The sequence below is a fragment of the Pimephales promelas genome, chromosome 8 (genome assembly GCF_988280905.1).
Source record: "Pimephales promelas chromosome 8, fPimPro1.hap1.1, whole genome shotgun sequence".
Lineage (NCBI taxonomy): Eukaryota > Metazoa > Chordata > Actinopteri > Cypriniformes > Leuciscidae > Pimephales > Pimephales promelas.
The window spans coordinates 18,641,069-18,655,658 of NC_142776.1; the positions used below are offsets into that span (position 1 = coordinate 18,641,069).

At 39.9% G+C, this 14,590-nt stretch overlaps 1 long non-coding RNA gene and 1 pseudogene across 1 annotated transcript; one reads left to right on the top strand and one right to left on the bottom strand.

Moving 5' to 3' along the window:
* Positions 1-540: 540 nt before the first annotated feature.
* On the bottom strand, positions 541-3,766 carry LOC148977711 (uncharacterized; annotated as a pseudogene).
* Positions 3,767-9,016: 5,250 nt separating this feature from the next.
* LOC148977712 (uncharacterized) lies at positions 9,017-11,284 on the top strand. The gene is made up of 7 exons (XR_016169485.1): positions 9,017-9,618; positions 10,023-10,189; positions 10,270-10,429; positions 10,529-10,626; positions 10,705-10,905; positions 11,006-11,099; positions 11,196-11,284. It is a non-coding gene; the product is annotated as an uncharacterized LOC148977712 (long non-coding RNA).
* Positions 11,285-14,590: the final 3,306 nt, after the last annotated feature.

Here is a 14,590-nt window from a genome sequence, read left to right on the forward strand (position 1 = left end):
GGCAGTAACTACAGATTCTCCAAAAGCTATTTTGCCACAACTTGGGCTCTCGGTGTGTTAGATGCACTGTATTTGAAATAATTGGAACTATTTGTTTTCCTAAACATGGATATACCAAATCTAAACTAATTTGACCATTTTAAATCAATATTTTAACTGAAACAGTTGCTTAAAGTCTCAACTTGCTAAGCTGTATCAAGCCCCATGGGGACAATTTATTTTGAATAGGGCCTCATTATTATGTGTGAGTATTAGATTAATTTATCTGTGTACTGCAACAAATATATTATTATTATTATTATTATAACATCTTCACTCTGATCAATATATGTATATTGATGTGATGTCTGTATATCATATTTCATTGTACAGGGAATAACTTCAATAAGGTCCATGACAAAATAATGCATTTTTGTTGTAACGATACATCTGCTGATGCTAAGCTAGGGCACATCATCAGTGATGTTCCTGATCTCATTGGGTGTTTCGGGTCTTTCGAAACATCAGACACCCTCCTTCAGGCGACCCAGCTGAAGTTGATCAGGCCTCAGCTTGTGCCCTAGCAGCATTTAACCACGCCTCCGCTCTTTTGATCCAGAGCCACCTCGAAGCCTTCTCTGCTGCCTCTGTGGTTTTGCCAATTGCCCTTCTCCTTCTCTCACCAGTGATGCCGAGTGCAGTGTAGGCCCCGTAGAGGGATTTTGCTGCAAAGCCTCTGCACCCCACCTCCACAGGTAAGCACCTTGCCTTCCAGCCTTGGTTGTGGCAGTCGCTGACAAGGCCATCATATTTCTCCTTCTTCCTCTCAAAGGCTTCCTCCATTCGGTCTTCCCATGGCACAGTGAGCTCCAACATGACCAGGTTCTTTGTTGCCTCTGATAACAAGACAATGTCAGGCCTCAGGGTGGTCTCAACAACATGCTGGGGGAACTTAAGTTGTTTGCCCAAGTCCACTTTCAGTTGCCAATCCTGTGCCGTGTTCAAGATCCCTGCTGTTGTCCTGAAGGATTTCCCTGGCTTCTCTCCGGCCCTGATGAAGCTGATGGTTTGTTTGCTGGGCTTTGACCTCTGGCAGCTGCTGATAGTAGTCTGGATGCTCTCTGCAATTGTTTTGAGCACCTGGTCATGCCGCCAGCGATATCGGCCTTCCTCCAGAGCTCTTGGGCAGCAGCTCATGATGTGCTCAAGGGTTCCCTTTCTCTGGCACAGGGCACATCCTGGTGTGTCGACCAGCCCCCAGGTGTGGAGGTTAGACGGGCTGGGGAGGACGTCATAGACTGCCTGGACCAGGAACTTGATGCGGTGTGGCTCTGCCCGCCAAAGGTCAGTCCACGTGATCTTCCTCTCCACAGCTTGTTCCCATCTAATCCAGGCACCCTGACGTGCCATTCCCACTGCTTTGCTGGACCTCTCCTTTTCTACCGCCGCCCTCACCTCCCTTTGTACTAGCTGCCTCCTCTCCTTCCCACGAGCCTTGTCGAACCGGGGTCCTTGAAAGGTTCCTAGCCCAGCTCTTCCTCTGGCCACTGTTCCCACTAGGACACCATGGTGTAGCCTTGACTCAGCCTGGTCTACTGCCACCTCTGCCCACCATTTCCTGCCCGTCTTGACCTCTACCCCTGCCCCAGAGACTTTAGGGTCCCCAGATTCACGAAGCTGCAGCACCTCCCTTGCACGCAAGACCTTGAACTCCTCTTCGATGGATTTTAGCGGGAGTTGCAGCTTGCAGGTGTTTCCATAAAGGCGATACTGCTTAAGCACCTCGGGAAACCCAGCCATCTTCTTAGGTAGCGGCTGACTCTCCTTTCTAATTCTGAAATGGTGGAGATCGGAAACTCGTACAGGAGCAGAGGCCACAGCATTCTTGGCAGAATCCCATGTTGGTACACCCATTCCTTAAATTTTCCAGGGAGCCCAGTTTTATCGACAGTCTTCAGCCACCTCTCCAGCTCCTCACAGGTGTTTTTTATGGATGTTGTATCCCTGAGGCTGCTGTCGAAGATCTTTCCCAGGCTTTTTACTGGTTTTTCAGACAGGGTTGGAATTTGAGTTCCTGAGATGAGTTCCTTGAGTTCCTGAGATTCCTAAAATGATGTTTCTCCACCATCCTGCCCTTCTTTAGCACTAAGGATCTGGATTTGGTTGGCTTGAATGACATCCTGGCCCATTCCATCACCCTCTCCAGACCCTTCAGGATCCATCTAGCTCCAGGCACTGACTCCGTTGTCACTGTGAGGTCATCCATAAAGGCACGGATTGGTGGTTGGCGCATTCCAGTCTTGGATTTGGGCCCTCTGCACTCCGGTTCAGCAGATTTCACCAACATGTTCATTGCAAGAGCGAACAGGATCACTGAAATGGTGCAGCCTGTGATGATTCCCACCTCCAGCCTGTGCCACTCTGATGTTGTTGACCCAGATGAGACTCTCAGCTTGAAATCTCTGTAGTAATCCTGGATAAGGGCTTTCACTAAAGCAGGAACATGGTGCCTCTCCAGAGCCTCCTGTACCAGTTTGTGGGGCATAGAGCCATAGGCGTTGGCCAGGTCTAACCACAGCACCACCAGATCACCCTTATTCTCCTTTGCTTCTCTGAGGAGCTGTGTAACCACGCCTGTGTGCTCTAAGCAGCCTGGAACACCTGGTATGCCGCCTTTCTGCACAGAGGTGTCGATGTATCCATTTTTTAGGAAGAACTCTGCCAACCGCTTTGCGACTATGCTGAAGAAGATCTTTCCTTCAACACTCAAAAGCGAGATGATTCTAAACTGGCTGATGATCTTGGAGTCCTCTTCTTTTGGGATCCATACTCCATCTGCACACCGCCACTGTTTTGGAATTTTCCCTTTCCTCCAGATGACTTTTAGGATCCTCCACAGGCGATATAGAAGCTTGGGGCAGTACTTGTACACCTTATATGATGTTCCGCTTGGTCCTGGTGCAGACCCAGACCTTGCCTTCCTTACTACTTCCTATACTTCTTTCAGGAATGGCTCCCTCAGGTCGAATGCCTTTACAGGCTCTGGTGGTGTTATCAAGGCATCGCACTGTCCCAACTCTTGTTCTCTGGATGGATCACTAAATGTATCTGCAAGGTGTTGGTCAATTTCACCCTTAGATGAGACTAGGCGTCCACCTTTCTTCTGCCCGAGGAGCTGTTTGGTGAACTCGAATGGGTTTCTAATGAAGGCTGCTCTCCTCCTAGCCCTCTCCCTTCGCCGCCTCCTGTGCCGTTCGGCTCTGCGCAGAGTAATAAGCTTCTTCCTTAAGATGTTGCGCAGCTCTGTCAGTGGCCCACGCTCCTCCTCTCCTGCTTCCTTGTGCTGCTTTTTTAGGGTTTTCAGCTCTATTCTGATGTTATGAATTTTCCTTGCCCTCTGGTTTTTGGTGTATGGCTTTGTTACCCCTCTCTCCTCCTCCACACCAAACCTCTCAACTGCCATGCTCACTATGATGGTGGTTATAGTTTGCAGCCTCCTCTCTGCATCACCTTTGGCCGTTGCTTCCAGCACCTTGTCCACATCCTCATCGAACTTCTGCCACTCAGTTGTTTTACATGCTTGAGGCCACCTGATCCTCCTCCTCTCGGGCTGCATGACTGGGGGGACAGTTTGTACCACGTGGAGGCTCTGGGCTCTATGGGGTTCTTCCAGGCCCTGCTCCTCCTCTGACTCACCAGGCACTAAGCCTGTGCATTGTGGTTCTTGCCGTGACTCCAGGCATTTCATCCGTGACTGATGGATCTTCAAGCCTCTTGCATTTTTACAAATCTTTCCACATTGACAAACCGCACTCGTAGTCGTTTTTCCTTTGCTGTTGGTCGATAACCTTAGGTCCGTCTGACTGGGGTTCTCTTTCTCCCCCCTCTCGGGCTCCCCTGGGGGTATTGATCATTTAATTTTTCCGTAGCTAGTTTTGGGTTCCTCTTCACAGAGGCTGCGGCTAGGGGTGCTAGCCCATACCGCCCCGGTTGCCATCTTCCCGAGCTGCCATCTGCCTCTCCAGATGTCACCAACCTTTTCTTGGTTGTCAACCAGTCTGTTCCTGGTAGTCACTGGTTTCTTCAGATTGACAGTTGTAACGATACATCTGCTGATGCTAAGCTAGGGCAAAAATGCTAAGCAAAATAATGCATGAATTAGGCTAACACAATACATTAATACGTTTGCACCCTAAGTGAAAATGATTTAAAAAATAAAAATAAAAATACCAACACACAAAAACGCAGCCTGGCTTCATAATAGGATAAATAATACAATAATAATAGGATAAAACATATAAGCTTGCAGTCATGCAGAGGGACAATGTTTTCATAGGTTAATATAAATAAGGGGAATCCAAATTAAATATATAATTTTTGTCTAAATATGATATATTCAGAAGAAGAAACCGTGCAATAAATAAATGCTTAGGAACAGGAACCAATGTGTTTGAGCCTGAGAGCTAAGGGGGGCGTAAACACCTGCCGGGCCGGCTCGCTCTGAGTCTGCAGAAGTTTGTTTTTGTTGAAAGCATATGGTTGCTTACAACAGTAAAGAGAAAGATGTCAGTTTTGCTCACAACTCGCGAACTTCTCTAAACAGCGGCCGCGAAGAGAGTGTGTTTTAAGTTGAACAGACACCTGTCACGTTAAAGAATAACTGTTACACCGACAGCTGTGTTTATGGACAGTTATATTCTGCTGGACAACAACGCCGTGAATGATTAGCCTAAAAAAGAAGACCCCGTTCATGTGGTAATATGAGCGAAGAAGATCACGCTGTCTGCTTGGATGTTACTTATGGGATAGCCCGATGCCTTTAGTTTTACCTCCGCCCAAAGGTTATCTTCTGGTGCTGTTTCTGTCTGTCTGTCTGTTCGTCTGTCTGTTCGTTAGTTGGCCTAAGATAAATGGAAAAGTACTGTACGGATTTGGATGACCGTTTCAAAAACAATTCATTTCATTCATAGACTCAGATTCGACTCTCACTTTTGAAAGACAATCACTTTATATATGGTGCACTTTCAGGTATAAATCTTTGAAGGATATTTTCATTCGCTTAGCGTTATATTCCACACTACATCAACAGTCATTTTCAAAAATCCATGATAGGTGCTCTTTAAGATACTAGCAGAACTGAATTCGTGGAGGAAGACTGAAAGTGAAGCCTTTTGGTTTTGTGATTTATTGACCTACTTCATTCCAGCTGCTGCCTGTGGTTTTTCGCTGTTCGTTGTTTCACTGTAGGTAAATGTCAAAGTTTCAATCTGCCAAAAGAAATATTTTTGCTAGAAGAAACCAACTTCTCTTTGAGCATGTTTACTATATATAGAAATAGAGTCTTCGTTAAACTTACACATCTTACACGTGATACATCATGGAATATATCTCAGTATAGTCGAGTACTTTGAGTGCCTAATTATTTGTTGAAATGCAGATTATTGTGCAAACCCTGTATGCTTAACTGCATAAACTGTCCAGTTTACTGATACTGTAATAATCAGGCAACTGTGAGTCATATTATCCTTTCTAATACAAGCTGCTATTCATCCACAGTGAGTTTTCAATGTTGCCTCAGTTATGTGATCTCTACCAAAATTAGCTTAAATTCAAGCTAAATGGGTGCATTTCATGCAGAAATGTTTCTCCAGGCTTTTATTTCTTCAAATGAACAATGAACAATGCAAAGACCACATAAAATATGGAAAAGGGAAGGCAATCAAGTATTTCACAAGTTCACTTACAAATAATCAGAGTAAAAGTATATATTTGGTGTGCTGTGCGAGGGCAGGGCTCCAAGTGCAGAATTTGGGCCAGACCCTGAACACTCCTGACTTATTCCTTGCAGGGATTTGGAACCAGACAATAGTTAGGAGTATGGGTGGGGCCGTGGGTGAGTGATGCTGAAAACTGTTCAGGAACATAGGCGAGTCGGCTATATATAGTCCTTCTCTCGTGCTGATTGGATGAATCATTTGAACGTGTTCCTCCTGAAATTTGTTAATAAAACATCATGTTGAGCGATTTTTACAATGTCTTTAAGGTTTTGGTTGAGAGGATTAGTCTAAACAATGGACATGGTGATAGACATTCTTGCCAGACAAGAATAAAAAAAAAAAAATTATAAGGTCATTTTGTAACAGCAACTTCCATGTCCCTGTGTTCTCTACTATATGATTTCAGACAATAGGTGACTTTAATATTGGGTGACTGACCCACTTCACACTTCCCTCGACAGACTCGCATAGTCTTTTGGCAGGTTTGCTAAATGTTCATGTCAGTGCATAGCTGCCTTTGTCTCCATTGCATTTGGCCAAGATTAGTTTACCTTTCCCCTACACAAACTCATTTCCCAAGCCCAGAGAAGTAGGCCGCTGATGTTGGTGGTAGGCACTGATCACTTCCTTATATTGTCTAGCATGTGAATACAGGAAATCTGAGTAATTAGTACTCCATAACTGTAAAACAGCTTTGTAAGGGCCAGTTCATTTTAATACAATATATGGCTTTGTATGACATTCGACATGTTTACTAAATTATTTGTTCACCCTCATGTCATTCCAAACCTATACATATAACAAGTTATCTACATTAGGTACTGTAACATAAACTAACAATGAAAATATTCTAATAAATACTAAAAGATGTATTCTTTTTAGTTAGTGTTAATTTAAAGGTGCAATGTGTAACAAAGTTGAGTATCTATTAACAGAAATGCAATATGACATCCATAACTATGTTTTCAGTGGTGTATAAAGAACTTACTTAATTAGCCGTAATGTTTTTATTACCTTAGAATGAGACATTAATAGCTCCATAACCGAGGGAATCCCCTTCTATGAAGGTCGCCATGTTGTGACGTCATTTTCCTACCGTAGCCGAACGCGAACAAACAGCGCTACAGAACGCGTTTCATCACTACCTTGAAAGAGAAGTAGCGGAAAGCTGGAAGCTAGCCTTACACTCCGTGAGTAGTGACTTTTCCCTTGTGAGTGGTGTAAAATATGTAGTTGGGATTGTTTCATGTAACTTAGTTCTCCCTCGCTGTGTTATGGGTTTGTTATGTTGGGGATAGATGTGCTGTTACGTTCGTGAGACAGCTGATGATTAGTATTCATGTCATTGACCGTAAAACAGTACGTTACAGGAATCACTAACCCGTCGATAGAGACTTTTACTAAAGTCTTTTATCACTAAAGTCGATCGCGAAGAATTTTAAAAATCAGAGAAAAAAGCCTATTGTGTGTAGTAAATAGTATCTATGGGATGCGGAGATGACATGATTGTAACAGCGCGCGCACTTCCGACCTTTGGACTCATGCGATGCAGACGCGTCCCAGCTCAGCCACAGTAACAGCTCATATTAGCCAGCTAAACTATTACTACCCTGTTAGAAAAAATATATAGCTGCTCCCTCGCTGTATTATGGGTTTGCTACAGTATGTGGGGAGAAATGTGCTGCTGGTTCCCTTACAAAAATAACCTACAGGAATCCTGCAGGATTTTCATTTTTTCTACAGGAATCCAGCAGGAATTATAAAATCCTGCAGGATTTTTCTCTTGTGTTGCACTGCTGTCCTGCAGGAAGTTTAAAATCCTGCAGAATTTCTTAAAAAAATCTGCAGGAATTATAAAATCCTGCAGGATTTTTCTCTTGTGTTGCACTGCTGTCCTGCAGGAAGTTTAAAATCCTGCAGAATTTTTTTTAAAAATCTGCAGGAATTATAAAATCCTGCAGGATTTTTCTCTTGTGTTGCACTGCTGTCCTGCAGGAAGTTTAAAATCCTGCAGAATTTTTTTTAAAAATCTGCAGGAATTATAAAATCCTGCAGGATTTTTCTCTTGTGTTGCACTGCTGTCCTGCGGGAAGTTTAAAATCCTGCAGAATTTTTAAAAAAATCTGCAGGAATTATAAAATCCTGCAGGATTTTTCTCTTGTGTTGCAGTGCTGTCCTGCAGGAAGTTTAAAATCCTGCAGGATTTTATAAAAAATCTGCAGGAATTATAAAATCCTGCAGGATTTTTCTCTTTTATCTTGCTGCACTGCTGTCCTGTAGGAAGTTTAAAATCTTTTAAATTTTTAATTTTTTAATCTTTAAATTTTTTTTTTTAAATGTTCACGTCTTGTGAGTTACGCTTAGTCCTTGACCATTTGTAATTCAAAGACTGACAAAAATCTGTATTCTGGAATTTACCTCTTAATTTATATGCAATAGATAACTTGATAAAGACAGAGCCAGATTTGATTAGGTTTTCCATGTGACCTGGGGCATTGCATGAAGCACAGTGGGTGGGGATTTCATTACCAAAGAAATATTGGCAGGATGGGTAAATATACTGGACTTCAAAAGTGTCACAGTGAAAAGATTTCATGAACTTGTATGCTATCTGGAACACCATTGGTTGAATCAGGACAGTGGAGATTGATAAGATCTAATAAGTCACTCAAAGCCACTTTGCATGTCGTATGCCTGAGGCTGTATAGAAAGGTGTGATTAAAGGTTTCATATAAGTATGAAATTATAAACATAAATGAGCTAGTTCATGGCTTCTTGACTACAACATGGCCATGAATTAATTTATCACTGAAAATGTTTTTAGGCCAACATCAAAACCTGAATTACTTCAACTCAGGAATAAGCCATGTCTTGTATGATCTTCTCTTTTTAGCGCCTGAAGAAGAAGAAAGAGCAGAATTCTTGCTTATTTGATTAATATCAATATGTAATTATATAATAAGAAAACAATTGCCTAAATAACAGTAATTTGCATATTATTCTGAATTCAGCAACCTATTATATTCTGTGTCCATCGCCTTTTTGTAGCTGCTGGAACAGGTGCCTCTTCATTTAAGTACACTTTATACTCCATTTGCATCCTTCAAAAAGGAACAAGTTAGTGTTATTTCTTTGTAAATATTATAAAGATTTTTTTTTTTTTGGTATTATCCTTATAGGTTAAACCAAATTATATGAGAGAATTCAATGACTACAATAACGAATATGGGTATTTATACAATTAAATTAGGAACATAGGATTAGATGTGTTTTTTTTTTACAAGGCTATTTTTTAAAGAAAATAAGAATAAGAGTCTTTCACCCTGAAAAAGACGCTCGTATACGAAGAACCGGTAAATGAATCCTTCTAGAGATTCGATTCACTGAGGTGACGTGTATCATTGACGAAAACCGGCGAGACCGTGAGAGTAACATTGTTGTCATGGATACAATCACACGTAGCCGATTGCCGATTCATCATTCAACTGTCACTTTGTATTGTGAAGGTAAGTCGCCTTTTTTATTATATAATTGTATCGTTATAATGCTTTAAATTACTGTTCTGCCATACATTTCTAAATGAATAACACTAAAACGTATGAAAACGTTTTTCTTTCTTCGTTTTTTCTTTTTGTTGTTGTTGCTTCGGCTTATAATGATAACGTTAGGCCGGCGCCTATCAAAAGATTTTTTAATAAATGACTATAAAACATATCTTTATCTGTTGTTAACATATCACATTACTTTGTTTTGTATTTAATCGCTAATAATTGATATTGTACCTTTTGGCTACCTTAGAAAAGTAAAAAGTCTGCACCGGACGAGACCGTGAGAGTCGCTGGCTTGCAGTTAGCTGCTAAAGGTACTGCTACGTTGTTGCCCATCAGCTGAGGGCACGATGAATGTGAATGATGAGACTTTAGACTTTTGTGCACATTTGGATTAATATATATTTTATTACTGTATAAATGTATGTATGTTAAATATGTAAGTAAATATGTAGCCTATGTAACTATTTATTTATTTATTTATTTATTTATTTAGAAAATGAACAAAACATGGGTTCTTGGAGAGAGGATCCTCCCACATATGATATTGTCCCTAGAAAGGACATACTAAAAAAAAAAGTTTGAACCTGGAGATGTTGTGGATGTTGTTCATGAAGAGGAAAGTTCCCCAGCCACAGTTATAGATATTGGTGGTAAAAGTTCAGCAAACAAGACAGTCATGATAGATATGTATTTCCTACTTTATTTTTCCCTTTAGAGAGCAAAGAAACCCTCAGGAGGAGGATGTTCCGGCGAGGGGAAAAGAAATAGTCAGCCATGTTTGCAAAATGATGCAAAAAGAGTGGCAAAGACAAAAAAATGTACACTCCAACTCGGTCCCCATCTCACTCATCATCTGATCAAGAGCCTCTGGTCAAACATCAAGTAATACATCTTTTAAATACTTAGATTTTTCATTATGCTTTTTAAAATCACAAATATTAATATTGTGTGTCCATCTTTAGGTCATCCACAGAAAGGATAGTATTTTAATGCAGGAAATAAAGAGCATGGACAGTCAAGCTGGAGAGTCTTCAAGCCGAGTAACTCAACTTGAGAAAGAAATTCTCAAATTAAAAAAAGAAAATGAAAATCTAAGAGCACTCAATAAATCTCTGCAACAAGGTATTTTTTCATATCTGTATTTCTTATATCAATTTATCTGTCAGTGTGGTTGTCTGTTAGTAATCTTTTTTCTTTTCTTTCTTTTTTTTTTTTTTAAAGAAATTCTTCCAATGCTCAAGGGTATAACCCGGACCCCTCTTACTCTGTATCAACAACCACAACCGAATGGTTCAAGCCAGAAGAATCTGACTGAAAAGGTGAATAAAAATATATTTTCATGTGGTGTTGTGCAAAATGCTTTTAGATATAGTGTCCCTAACTTTTTTTCTTGACAGACAGGGCTAGGTATTAGTCAAAATGTCCTAACAAGTTGTGGACGGGGTGGCACATCATGTTCTGCCATGGTGAAAGATCTGGTGGTGGCAGTGTTCGGGAGAGACATGTTGGCCATGGGCTGTCCGGAAGAGCTGGCAATGCCAACAAAACCACTATAGCAAAGCCAGCTCTTGACCAGGATAAAGTTGTGATAATCCTGGGTAAGTAAAATGTCCTTCTTTTTTTCTTTACACAAACATGATGTTGCAGTTACAATGCAAAATTGTTATCATGTTTTCACAAGTAGAATTGCATTTACAGACACAGTACAGAAAAAATTTCCGGATGTTCCGAAAAAATTCATCAGGGCAGCACTGAGAGAGAAGTTAAACGATGAGCACAAGTTACGAGCCAGGTAATAATTTGTCATACAAACACACACACACACACACACGCTCGCTCGCTAGATCTCTCTCTCTCTCACACACTTTTAAAACTCTTTTTTTTTCAGGAAAACAGTTTAGAGGGTTCAACTAGAGCAACATTTGGCTGCATGCATGTGAATTGGACTCCGCTTCTCTCTGCTCTGACAGTAAAATAAATAAAATAAAAAAACTGTGATAATGTACATTGTTTGTTGTGAAGTTATTTCCCCTGCATGATTCCAGCAGAATACAACTTGCAAAGTCCTGCATAATTACATGTATATCCTGCACAGCAGTCCTACAGGAATTTTGAAAACTATATTTTAAAACCCTGCAGGATATAATTCCTGCAGGATATAATTCCTGTGTGTTTTCCTTCATAAAATTCCTGCAGGTATTCCTTCAGGAAAATGAGCTGAAAATCCTGTAGGAAACCTGCATAATATTCCTGCAGGATTCCTGTAGGTTATTTTTGTAAGGGTTACGTTTGTGAGACAATCAGCTGATTATTATTTTATTAAATTATATATTAAAACCCTTGATCCTCACCTGACTATGGCTTTGTAAACAGACAGTATTCATGATGTGGTTTATAATGGACTGTGGTACAGAAACAGTGACAATGTTACACACTCTTGGCTTACTCTGGCTATTCTCTGCTGTCTCAGCCGACGGGATGTTTGTCCCGTTTTAGCAACCGTAGCTTCTTCGAAAGGGAGGGGTGAGCAGTGGGCTGAGCCCTTAGTGCAAACCTGGTGCAAACTCGCAACCGAACCACTAGATGTCGCTAAAAGTCACACATTGCTCCTTTAAACATCAACATTATTAAAACATTTTAAACATTATTAAAACTAACATGGGATCTTGTTGTAAAATGGTACCTCCTTTTATTTACTTAATTTGTGTTCCATAGAGAACAAAAGCACAGAGACATTGTTCAAGATATATTATTATGTGTTCCACAGAAAAAGTAGGGTTATACAGGTTTGGAAAAACAAAAGGGGTGAGTAAATGATGACCAAATATTCATTTGTGTGTGAAGATTCCTGCTAGCTTTGGTAATTGGTTCAGTCAATTCTTTCTGTTCTAATAGAAAGATCATTGTCCACTGAGGCGTGTGCGTACTGGAAGGGGGTGTTCCTCTCTGTGAGGGTGAAGTGTGTGCTGCCACTGTCCTAGTGTGGGGATTTCCACAGCTCTGCAGGCTGTCTTCCCATCTGAAGGTGTTTTTCAGAGAGATATCCTGTTTTGAGAGGCGTTTGTTGTGGAGCCGCAGAACCGGAACAGAAGTCCCTGTTTTCTATCCTACTGTTTGTTTGTTTTTTAAGTACAGTAAGCTTTAGTATTTAAAAATATATTGCACTGTTTCTATAGGTCTCCAATAAAATAAACTTGTTTAAACAAATTTGTGACGATGACCATGTAAATTCCACAGACACATCGGATTTCCTTGTTTTCATTGAAACGTGCAAGTCTTTGGAACATTGTCAAATCATGATGGTTAACATGATCATCAGGTTTACACAAATGCTGTTGTCAGTTCATGCTGTAAAGAGCAACACATTCCGATATTCATGTTAATCCTTCAGTTCCACATTTCTGGCATTTTTTTGCTGGCAATAGAAAACAATATTATATTAATTTAGAAAAATGCAAAATCAAAGCATTTTCACATTTATCAAGTGCATCAGTTATCTAAGGTAGTGAGTTCTCCGAGGAAGTGCGAACTAGTGCAGCGCAAGGTCACCTGGTGAAGTTCATCACAAGTTTTAGCTTTTTACCTGCCACTGACTGAATAATTGAATTATTTTAGCCAAAATCTTTAAGCATGCCACAAGCATTTTTATTGAAAATATTAGACACTAAAAATATAATGAAAGGAAATGTAAACTATATTTTTTACTTTGCTTAACATTAGCCTACACTGCTTAGTCTGTAGGATAAAAATAGCATGCAGAGGAAGTGGCTGTTGTTCCTGTTACAGAACTTAGAACTCTAGTGTCATGCCCAGATGAGCCCACTCTTTGAACAGGACTGTATGCATGCTTCAAAATTAAAACGTTACAGGCACTTGCTATAAAAGATGCTATGCAGATGCAGGGCTGTGGGTTACGTCAGATTTCATCTCCTGAGTCATTGGAAAGTCTGCAGCAGCGAAGTTTGAATGAGTGGGGGCAGTGATATACAGGTAGGCTACTGCACACACACTAACAAGGAACAAGATCTTGCATACACCTGTTATCCATTCTTTCTACATCTCACTAACATACATGGCACGCACACGAATCAAGCCACGCATTTCCTCCCACATTTTTTCGTTTATCTTCATTTAAATCTTTTAGCAGGCAATCGTCACCTTGTGTGTCGTAGTTACTACACAGAGTTGTTTTTTCAAATGTTTTTTCATGCTGTTTATTAGGCCTACTGTTTGCACATATTTGTCTGCATGCATTAATGCTTTTCCTTAGCTGTATTTGAATAATTTTTTTGTGTCTATGAATAATGTGGGCCATTGTCATGACACTCATTTTTGGGTAACACTTTACAAAAAGGTTCATTAGTTAACGTATTAGTTAATGTATTTAACCAAGCATGAACTAACAACAAGCAATACATTTGTTACAGTATTTATTAATCTTTGTTTGTTAATAAAAATAAAGCTGATTAACTGATTATAATAATGTATTATAAATGAAGAGTTCAGATGCAAAAGCCTCTAAATGCCATTTGAAATTTTCTTCTAAAATGACAATTTTTATCAAGCTTTTATATTTAAGTTCAGTAATTTCACTTAAATGACAATTAATAGGTTATCTTCATTGCCATTTAAGTGAAATTACTGAACTTAAATATACAAGCTTGATAAAAATGATCATTTTAGAAAAAAAATTCAAATGGCACTTAGAGGCTTTTGCATCTGAACTCTTCAAATGTTTCAATTAATATGAACTAATATTAAAGGGTTAGTTCACCCAAAAATGAAAATTCGATCATTGTTTACTCACCGTCAAGTTGTTCCAAACCTCTATGTGTTTATTTGTTCTGCTGAACACAAAGGAAGATATTTAGAAGAATGTTTTAATCAAACAGATCTCATTCCCCATTGACTACCATAGTATGTATTTTTTCCTACTATGGTATTCAATGGGGAATGAGATCTGTTTGATTCCAAATATCTTCCTTTGTGTTCAGCAGAACAAATAAACACATAGAGGTTTGGAACAACTTGAGGGTGAGTAAACGATGATAGAATTTTCATTTTTGGGTGAACTATCCCTTTAATAAATGCTGAAGAATTGTTCATTCTTAGTTCATGTTAACTAACGAAACTTATTGTAAATGTTGCATTGTTGTCAGTATAATTTAGCCACAAATACGTTCGCATTTAAATTCATGTATACAATGACTTAAACACAGCTTTTAAGAATGTTTTTGTAATGGGCATTATTATAGTATTGCTACTGGCCTTTTATTTGTCATT